This window comes from Oncorhynchus keta, chromosome 17 (assembly GCF_023373465.1).
Source record: "Oncorhynchus keta strain PuntledgeMale-10-30-2019 chromosome 17, Oket_V2, whole genome shotgun sequence".
Classification (NCBI taxonomy): domain Eukaryota; kingdom Metazoa; phylum Chordata; class Actinopteri; order Salmoniformes; family Salmonidae; genus Oncorhynchus; species Oncorhynchus keta.
Window position 1 is genome coordinate 4,004,821 of NC_068437.1, and position 9,900 is coordinate 4,014,720.

Here is a 9,900-nt window from a genome sequence, read left to right on the forward strand (position 1 = left end):
ACAGTTGTCCTGATTAAAAAAACAATAAAACTGGCCATCTTTAGACTATTTGATTATCTGGGGAATCAGCATTTGTGGGTTCGATTACATGCTCAAAATGGCCAGATTCAAAGCACTTTCTTCTGAAACTCATCAGTCTATTCTTGTTCTGAGAAATGAAGGCTATTCCATGTGAGAAATTGCCAAGAAACTGAAGATCTGGTGAAAAGCTGTATACTCCTCCCTTCACAGAACAGCGCAAACTGTCCCTAACCAGAATAGAAAGAGAAGTGGGAGGACTCAATTGAGCAAGAGGACAAGTACATTAGAGTGTCTTGTTTGAGAAACAGATGCCCCACAAGTCCTCAACTGGCAGCTTCATTAAATAGTTTGCGCAAAACACCAGTCTCAACATCAACAGTGAAGAGTTGACTCCGGGATGATGGTCTTCTAGGCAGTGTATATAGATATATTTACCCAAAAATTGTGGGGTATTGGAAATGATGCAGACAATTGATGGTAGGAACAATCTATCCGCAATATAAAAGTTTATCCACCCCCTAAAAAAAGGGGGTCAGCCTCTGACAGTAGCTGTAGAACCTGTGCATGGAGCCAGGATATGGTTCGGCGACATCGTTCAGGTCTCTATCAGGTGATGACGACAAGTCAATGGTGGGTGAGAGAAATAAGAGCAAGATATCAGAATGTAAGTCGTAATTTTAACTTCAGATGTGAATGTGTAAAAACTGTCATGGCGGAAAATGTTTCTGTTCTTGATTGCTCTTCTCAAACAAAAGCATGGGATTTGTTCTCTGTAATAGCTATTTTAAATTGGAAAACGTAGTTTGATTACCAAGATTCTAATCTTTTGAAGGGTGTAAGACACTTGCATTTTCAATGAATGTTTAATGTTACAAAGTTGTATTTTTAGTTGTCACTGAAATATCCCCTGATGTTGGTCCCTGTACGGGGATCGCAGCAATAACAGAACCTCTTTTCACATCTGAAGGTAAAATTATGACTTACATTCTGATATCTTGCTCTTCTTTCTCTTCCCGAGTGTCCCATTGATCAAATTAAGTGCTGTTTTCTTTGATAAAATCAATTTTTATAGCCTAAATCGAAACATTTTGTAAACCGTTTGTGCCGTGAATTCCATCTCTATCAATTTTTTACGGATCATTCGGCGTGATTCCCCCCTGTAAACAATTGTTTATCTAGTCATGGTGGGTTTCAGTGCATTCCTCTGGATGTTTGCAACACAACCAAACGTCATTGGTTTTGTTGCGGGGAGAATTGACCAAAGTGAGTTGATTTGAAGACAACGATAAATGACTACCTTACGCACAAATAATTTTAGCGAAGCTTCATTGATTGACTATATTTCTGCCCAATGACCACTGATCTTCTTGAAATCTAGCTGGGTAGATAGCCAATGAGCTGAGGTAAATGCCAGTATGTAATGGTTTGCGATTGGACCACAATTCCTTGTTTGTAATCGCCTTGACGATCAGAGGAGTTGCTGTAAGGCTTTTTACGCGCAGCTGTATTTCGGAAAGTTGTAGTTTCAAAGATTTCATTGAAGATATCATGGCGAATAAATCATGTAAAGCGAAGTCAAACTCTAACGTGAGAGTGAAAAAGTGAAAGTGAGAGATTTTTTGTTTGAGGAATCTTGGAGTGTTATGATTCAAACGAACTGAGGAGCTGTTTTCTGCAAGGACAGGACGTACTTCTGGACGGGTAAGTGCTAATGCCGTTTTATGAAATATAAAAAAATATATATAATTTTTTTGCAATGAAATGTGTAGTTTGTTTGTGTGTGTGTGTGTGTGTTGGTTTGTTTGGGTGCGTATATATATATATACACAACAATGGCCGGAGTTGAATGGAACACCTTAGTGACTGTTCCCTCTGCTCTCTACAATACATATCTGTTTATTTTATGTGATGATAAAAGGCTCATACAATACAAATATTTTTTAAATGTTTTCTTCTTTCACAGTGATAGCGACTCCGACTAGGAGCCCCCGGTGCCAAGCTGCCCGCTCTACCTGTGTCCCCAGTGGTGTTCATATGCCACAGTTCATTACTGCAGGCATGACTGTGCCTCAGGGCCAAAAGGGCACAGCATGGAGGCATCGTTGTGTTCTGTGTCGCATGAAATGCACCACCTGTTCAGTTTGCCTCTGCTTTACATCAGAAAGAGACTGCTATGGGACATGGCACAGGCAGCATAACAAGGACTTCCAAGGGGTGTACTGTTTTTTATATATATTCATATATTTATTTTCTATTTTTTGTGTGTGTGTGTTAGAATTGCTTTTTGATATGTTGTATATAGTCATTTGCACTGGTGTATATAGTTATAGGTCAATTTACCAATTCGGCCACTTGGGTACATTTGGGCAACTTGTGTGGGACACCTGGGTGACTTCATGCTAAATGTCATGTAGCTCACCCATTCCTGAAGTTATCAGTCTGAAACTTTGCACACCTACAGCACCTATCTGACTGTGTGGCTATTTGAGTACACGTGAAAGATGATACTACAACAATAAAAAACAGAAAACGTATGCTCTTTCTTTCTCTTTTCTTCCACCAGATCTACTGTGTTATATTCTCCTACATTCAATTAACATTTCCACAAACTTCAGAATGTTTCCATTCAAATGATACCAAGAATATGCATATCCTTGCCTCTGGTGCTGAGCTAAAGGCAGTTAGATTTGGGTATGTCTTCAGGCAGAAATTGAGAACAAAGGGATGCAGCCATAACAGGTTATGAAGTAGGAGACACTTGGTTAGAGGAGGGGTAGCTTGAGTGAAACCTCGAAGTTCAGTGTCGCAACGTTCTGTTTTAAACCAACGTTTTGCTGGGTCCACTGCCCTTTTGAGTTCATCCAGCAAAGTTTCAGAAATGAGGGAAATCGTTGATCCCGGAATCTATCAGAGCATCACAGATCAAACAGTCCTCTAAAGTCTGCTTTAAGGTATGGCCTGTTAGAGTTGGTTTTTCTCGTCATTTCTCGTTTTTCATGGATCGCTAACAAGCAGTCATGTTTGCGAGTTGCAGAACCACTGAATTCTATTTCCAATGCCGTGGCAAGTTTAGCGTAGTCGTTTTGGACATGTTGCTGTTGTAAACGGATGAACCTTGGACATTTGCTTCAATAGGTAAAGCCTGTCGGTATTTGTAGCATTAGGGTAGCCATCCAAGGCATCCTCTTTGTCTGCTAAGAACGTCTCAGTGTCGTTTGAATTTCCTGAAATGGGGTCAAAGGTGCAGAGGTGCAATTTTGTCAAGGTGATCCCCGCGAGATGCGATCCCCGCGAGATGCGGGGGAGCATCTGCCCCCTCCTGTGGGGAATTGTGGGCCGAAAGGCCAAGATGAAAAGCCAAGTTTTGTTTTTTTGTAGGCGAGAAGGTGCCATGTTACTCTGGGCCGAATGGCCAAGAAGAAAAGACTGAGGGATTCCTAAGAGATGTGAAGTCTGAAATCTAATGTTGTTTACATTCCTTCATATCCCTGAGCTCCAGTTGTAAGCTAGGTTAATCGGTTGGGTAGTCCTCCGATAGCGCGTGGCTGTTCTGGAGTTCCTCCAGGAGGTACTCTGCTGCATCGCAGCATCCACCTGGGATCCTTGGGGATTTATTTTTCGACATGTGAGTTCAGCCTCATACTTATCTGTCAAGGTTTGCAGGGAGAGATCTTAAGTGAGGAGCAAGAGATTAAGTGATGCAATTTCCTCATTTTGCTTAGAGGTCACAGTTTCCAACTTTCTCACCTGGGCTTTCTCATCGTTCGTTAAATCTGTGACTTCAAGGAGTTCCACTGTTTTGTCATCCAACAAACCAGTATAGGCTATTTGGGAATTCAATTAGAACTAACCTGCGAGCGTTGCTTTATCTAAGTTAATGTAGCAAAGTTAAAAATTATATCATACAGTGTAACCTGAATTATTCCAAAAACAATTACTGGCGATCCTTCACCACCAGAGGTCACTGATAGCATAAGCTGAAATCACACGGGATTCCCGCACAGCGCGGTATTTCACTTTGAACAAGGGGAAAACAAAAATGGCTTCCCCCCCTTGTTAGCTTAGCTTTTGGTGCAAAGCTTAGCTTCACTTGTGCGGAATCTTACTTTCCTGCACAACACAAGGCCTCTCCAACAATAGAACGGGTTTACTAAGGGACAGCTCACGTTCAACCTTTCAGCAATATTTTTCGCGATTAACCAGAACGAGCGGAAAACCAAGAAATGCACCATTGGTCTACTCGTGCTAATGAAAACACAAGAGATGGAGAGAGAATTACTAGCTTGGTCAAGCCAATATCTACTCAAATTTCAATCGGCTGGCCCTATGTAAAAGGGCACAGGGTGAGACCCAGATGCAGACATGGGAGGCAGATGGTTTGAGTCTCTGATATTTATTATAATCCAAGGTGTAGGCAAGAGAATGGTTGTGGACAGGCAAAAGATCAGAAACAAGGTCAGAGTCCAGGAGGTACAGAGTGGCAGGCAGGCTCGAGGTCAGGGCAGGCAGTATGGTCAGGCAGGCTGGTTCAGAGTCAAGGCAGACAAGGGTCAAAACCGGGAGGACTAGCAAAAGAGAGATAAGAAAAAGCTGGTGCATGGAAAAACACGCTAGTTTACTTGACAAGACAAGACGAACTGGCAACAGACGAACTGGCAACAGACAAACAGGGAACAGACAAACAGGGAACACAGGAATAAATACCCAGGGACTAATGGGGAAAACGGGGGACATCTGGAGGTGAGAGGAGACAATCACAAAGACAGGTGAAACAGATCAGGGAGTGACACTATGTCCACGCTCAAGAAATTAATTAGGACCGAGTCTACTCACTCCTGAACGATAGACAGAAATAACTACGTTGGGCCCAACCTATTTTTCTCAGAATGCCTGCATTGGCTGGTACATATGCCCTAGCTCGAAGCATTCAGCAAATCCCCTACACACTGGTTTTCGTCAGATATACCACACAGGATGGCAATCTCTCTCCAATAGTATCTGGGCGAAAAAGAAAAAACACACACATGCCACTCTCAACAATGAATTCAACATGGAGGCCTAGTTTTATCTTAGATACCTCGCACGGGGGCATCAACTGCACCGCCAACAACCGGTGGGCTCTCCAGAGGGTGGTGCGGTATGCCCAGCTGGGGGCAAACTACCTGCTCTCCAGGACATCTATTCAACCACAAAGACAAGTGAGGTGTTTCAATGCCTCGCAAAGAAGGGCACCAATCGATAGATAGCAAAAGCAGACGCTGAATATTCCTTTGAGCAAGGTGAAGTTATGAATTAGGCTTCGGATGGTGTATCAACACACCCAGTCACTACAAGGATACATGCATCCTTCCTAACTAAGTTGCTGGAGAGGAAGTAAACTGCTTAGGGATTTCACCATTAAGCCAATGTGGGTTTTAAAACAGTTGCAGAGTTTAATTGTTGTTATATGAGAAAACTGAGGATGAATCAACAACATTGTGTAAGGATCGACGCTGGAGACGAGAAGCAGGTACAGGGAGTGAACATTTAATTATCAACAGACATGGAACAGGACAGGACAGCGTTTGGACCTGAAAACATAACGACATTAATGCTGACACAGGCAACAGACTAAGGAGCAGAGAGAAATAGGGAAGGTCCTCGAGCGCCAGAGAGGGAGAGCGGGAGCAGGCGTGACAGTATCCCCCCTTTCTAGGGGTGCCACCCGGCGTCCCACTTAGGCGAGCCTGGCGGGCCGGTCGAGGAAAAAAACCCACCGAGGAAAGAAGATCTCTCGAGCCAGCTAAGAAGTGGACCCCAACGAGCTAGCTGAGGCACCCCCGGCTCCCTCGACGCCGACACCCGGATCCGACGTCGCCAACCAAAATAAAACCCAAAACTCTCTGATGCTTTTTTACTGGTGTCAGCATTATATAAGGATCTACGCTGGAGACAAGAAGCAGGTACAGGGAGTGAACATTTAATTAACAACGGACATGGAACAGGGCAGGACAGTTTCTGGACATGAAAACATAACGACATTAATGCTGACACAGGGAACAGACTGAGGAGCAGACAGAAATAGGGAAGGCAATCAACAAAGTGAAGGAGTCCAGGTGAATCCAGTGAGAGTTAATGCGCGTAATGATGGTGACAGGTGTGCATAACTGCCGCCCTCAAGATCCAGAGAGGGAGAGCGGGAGCAGACCGGTCACATTGCAGTTACGACACAATACTAACCTAAATGACAGAGCGGAAACAAGGAAACCTGTACAGAATAAACATATTCCGAAACGTGTCCTGTTTGCAATAACGCACTTAAACAAAATTGGCAAAGAAATTAACTTATTTCCTGAATACAAAGTGTTATGTTTGGGGCAAATCCAACACAACACATCACTCTCCAGTCCCACTCTTCATATTTTCAAGTATGGTGGTGGCTGCATCATGTTATGGGTATGCTTGGCAAGGACTAGGGAGTTTTTTAGGATAAGAATAAATAGAATACAGCTATAGCAGACCTGGTTCAGTCTGCTTTCCAAATGGTCTGCTTTCTTTAAATTTTCAGCAGGACAATAATCTAAAACATAAGGCAAAATCTGGAGTTGCTTACCAAGACGACATTAAATATTCCTGAAAGCTGAACCACCAATGACCACTTCACGCAACATACTTCATCAGAGCGAGCAACAGAACATTGTACTGTCTACACTTGGTTTCTTGTTTATGTTAAACATATTTCTTTAACCTTGTAGTGGCTTCCTTTCGTCTTTACCATAGCCACTGCCCAAGCTTGAAGCGGGGTTGTTTGGTACGCATACAGTCCACACTCAAGGTTTCCAAACTGCCAAACATTCAATGACATCCAGGGATATGGTGCAACAAAAATGTTTATTCTTGTTATATCTAACAAATAAATGATTCTCCAATCAACTTAAAGCATAGAATACTTTATATGGAAAATACATATTATGACCTGTCTGTATGTCTGTATGTCTGTATGGTCAAAAAACTATACCGCTCCCGCATCTAGCAAGGACTCCCTCTCCCGAAGGCCCAACTTCCTGCCTTTATCCTAACACACTTACCACAATACAATGAACAGGCAAGAGGGGGGCCAAAACTGAGTTAACAAACAACAAATGAATATATCTCAATCAGGTAAATATAAATCATAAAGGTACATACCTAATATTTCATCATTTACATGAATATTTAATATATTTACACAAATATACATGGAGCTCCATATGTTCGGTCTTTTATACAAATATGTCCAAATCGGCTCTAACAAACCTTTTGAGTGTAGGGGCAGTATTTTGATGTTTGGCTGAAAACGTACCCAAATGAAACTGCCTATTTTTCAGGGCCAGAACCTAGAATATGCACATAATTGTCAGATTAGGATAGGAAACACTCTAAAGTTTCCAAAACTGTCAAAATATTGTCTGTGAGTATAACAGAGCTGATATTGCAGGCGGAAATCTGAGTAAAATCCAACCAGGAAGTGCCTAAGAAAAACGAATCTCCCTGTTCCATTGCATGCCTTCCTCCATTTAAAGGGATATCAACCAGATTCCTTTCCCCATAGCTTCCACATGGTGTGAACAGTCTTTAGACATAGTTTCAGGCTTTTATTCTGAAAAATTTGCGAGAACGATCACTTCTCGTCAGTGGATGGCTGGGTGCCAGCAGAGTTTTGCTTGCGCAACAGCTTGGGGCAGACATTTTCTCTCTCTCCTATTGAAAAAGCTACGGTTGAAATATTATTTATTATTTATTGTAAAAACAACCTGAGGATTGATTATAAAAACTTTTGACATGTTTTTACAAACTTTACGGATACATTTTGGATTTTTTTGTCTGCCTGTCACGAGCCTGTGGATTTCTGAAAATAATGCGCCAACCAAATGGAGGTATTTTGGATATAAAAATAATCTTTATCCAGCAAAATGAACATTTATTGTGTAACTGGGAGTCTCGTGAGTGCAAACTTCCGAAGATCATCAAAGGTAAGTGATTCATTTTATTGCTTTTCTGACTTTTGTGACCATTTTACTGAAGTTTGTTAGACTCATTTGGAGAAGGTTATTGGTAACGTTTGGGATTCATTGTGTATGCATTTTGAATGAAGCACGCCAGCTAAACTGAGTTTTTGGGGTTATAAAGAAGGACTTTATCGAACAAAAGGACCATTTGTGATGTATCTGGGACCTTTTGGAGTGCCAACAGAAGAAGATTTTCAAAGGTAAGGCATTTATTTTATTGCTATTTCTGACCAGGCACATGCCTGGTTGAAAAATGTTTTTAATGCTTTTGTGTGCAGGGCACTGTCCTCAGATTATCGCATGGTGAGCTTTCGCCATAAAGCCTTTTTGAAATCGGAAACAGCGGCTGGATTAACAAGAAGTTCATATTTTTTCTGTTGTATGACACTTGTATTTTCATGAATGTTAAATATGACAATTTCTGTAATTTGAATTTCGCGCTCTGCAATTTCACCGGATGTTGTCGAGGTGGGTCGCTAGTGCCACGTCTAGCCCAAAGAGGATTTTATTCCTTCACTCTGTCTTCTTTCTCCCTGTCTTTCTCCTCCCTGGGCCTGATGTTTCAACATAGCACCAATAAGCAGTCTGTCTCCCTGCCTGTCTCCCACATTTCTCACACTCTTTACCCTTTGTATTGTGTGAAACTACACAATGTTTTGCGTGAACCTGCACAATGTTATTAAAATACATTATTTTGATACATTATTTCAATACATTGTAAAAAAGTCAGTATTTTCCCACACTCTACCCAGCCAGGTGCAAATTGGGGGTGGGACACAACAAATAAATGGCTTTGCATGTGTGGCTCCTTATCCAAATCAATCAGTATGGCAAAAATAAATCTCTGCTCAGAAGGCCTTAGAAACAATTTTTGCAGAGAGAGAAGCTAATGTGGAAGAAGTGTCTTCCACTTCAGAATAATAATTTTCCTAATATGAGGATTGTGTCTCTGTCAATTCAGAATCTGACAGTGATTTAGAAGACGAGGATGAGATTGATCCTCAGCCAGCCCCATGACCAGCCCGTCAGCATCCAGCTCATCAGCAGCCTGCAGGTGGAGAAATATGGATGATAAAGAAATGTGAAATTGAATAGTCTTCTTGCCCAAGTAATGAGCCGCCTCGCATGGCTGCCAGTATTATAAGGACGCAACCAGGGCCGACGTGGATGGCCGTTACTCATGTGCAGGACATAAAGCCTTCTTTTGAACTGTTCATCCCAGACACCATCCAGAAAATCTGTCTGGACTGCACTGATTTGGAGGAAAGGTGTGATTTTGGAGAGAGATGGAAGGAGATGGACCAAATTCATTTACATGCATACTTTGGGGTTCTCATCCTTGCTGGTGTTTTCAGATCCAATGGGGGATCCACAGAATCCTAGTGGGATGCAAAAAATTGGAGATAACTTTTCAGTGCAACAATGGCTCTGGAAAAGTTCCACCTTATTTCCAGGATTATCCGCTTCAATATCCGAGACACCGGACCAGCTCGGCGGCAGAGAGACAAGCTAGCTGCAATCAGGTCAGTGTGGGACAAGTGGGTGGACCACCTTCCCCTGTTTTACATCACTGGGCCCAACATTACTGTTGATGAGAAGTTTATGCCATTTCGGGGCCACTGACCGTTTCAGCCAGTACATAAACCCGCAAAATATGGAATCAAGATAAGGGCAACTTGTGATGCTGCTTCATCATATGCTTGGAACTTGCAAGTGTATGTGGCGAAGCCAGATGGAGGAGCCCCTGAGAAGAACCCGTGGGTTGTGGGTTGCCCTGGACATGACACAGGGACTGTGTCAGTGGCCACAGCATGTGATATGCGATAACTTTTTTGCTTTTGCACAAGCTGGG

At 42.4% G+C, this 9,900-nt stretch overlaps 1 long non-coding RNA gene across 1 annotated transcript; it reads left to right on the top strand.

The window, feature by feature from the left end:
* The first annotated feature begins 1,487 nt into the window (after positions 1 to 1,487).
* On the top strand, positions 1,488 to 2,555 carry LOC127908521 (uncharacterized). The gene is made up of 2 exons (XR_008067541.1): positions 1,488 to 1,722; positions 1,985 to 2,555. It is a non-coding gene; the product is annotated as an uncharacterized LOC127908521 (long non-coding RNA).
* Positions 2,556 to 9,900: the final 7,345 nt, after the last annotated feature.